The 977-nt window shown below is 35.6% G+C and overlaps 1 non-coding gene across 1 annotated transcript; it reads right to left on the bottom strand.

The window, feature by feature from the left end:
* Positions 1–678: 678 nt before the first annotated feature.
* Positions 679–752, bottom strand: Trnan-guu (transfer RNA asparagine (anticodon GUU)). Its single transcript has one exon. It is a non-coding gene; the product is annotated as a tRNA-Asn (tRNA).
* Positions 753–977: the final 225 nt, after the last annotated feature.

Genomic DNA, 977 nt, shown 5'->3' with positions numbered 1-977 from the left:
AAAACAACATTCTTGCTCAAGTGGACTAAAATGAGAAATATCAATACTTAAATTCCGATTATTGTTATTTATTTACACCGGTAAGTCTAACTGAAATGAAAGAAATTATTGAACACACTTTCTTTTTCCACCCCAGAAGAATAGGTAACTGTTTATTTTGTTTAATGAACTACTTTTAGTTTATTTTGACATAAGATCATCTTAGGAGACATTAAAAAGACTGAGCATGTAGACACTTTCATAACTGTCAAATTACGTGCTGTTGACTAATTATTTTTTTAGCTTAAGCACATTTGAGGTTGATCTCGCAAAAAAGTGACTGTAATTGATTATTAATAAATGACTGAAAATATCTAACTGCCTCCATTTCTATTTAAAATAGATAGTCCAGCTGTTAGTGTAAAATATCAGCCTAAATATTACGCCCCGTCCATATTAACAAATGTATTTAATAAGTTCGGTTATTGCTGACAGCGAAAAACGTTTCTTGATCCTGATATAAAATAATTTATTCAATTCAGTATACACACTATTGACCATGTGTTGGCAATCGAGGACGGATGACATTTTCTGACGACACCCGAAGAAACCCAGTACGGAAAGTTCGTAAACATGTTTTACTACAAAGTTTCAGACAAGACGCTTAAATAGTTATTGAAAGCGATTGATAAAAATAAACGCCCCCGGGTGGGCTCGAACCACCAACCTTTCGGTTAACAGCCGAACGCGCTAGCCGATTGCGCCACGGAGGCAGATGCTAGCCCCGTCCTCATAAAGGCAATTAGTGCACTACATAGAGCAACGGACCCTTATTTTGTGGTGGGGTTAGTTCTCTGCTTATTAGGCCATCATCAAATACTAATAGCACAACTGTTAATTTCCAAACCCTACATTATTACAAATGATTCGTTCTACAATGGTGTGAAGGAAGACTCTGTTAACGAGATTTGGTTACTTTTTAACATTCAAAGTGTCTT

The sequence above is a fragment of the Schistocerca cancellata genome, chromosome 1, assembly GCF_023864275.1.
Source record: "Schistocerca cancellata isolate TAMUIC-IGC-003103 chromosome 1, iqSchCanc2.1, whole genome shotgun sequence".
Taxonomy (NCBI): Eukaryota; Metazoa; Arthropoda; class Insecta; order Orthoptera; family Acrididae; genus Schistocerca; species Schistocerca cancellata.
The sequence above is the reverse complement of the archived record's forward strand: the minus strand, read 5'-3'. Positions and strand labels throughout refer to the sequence as shown.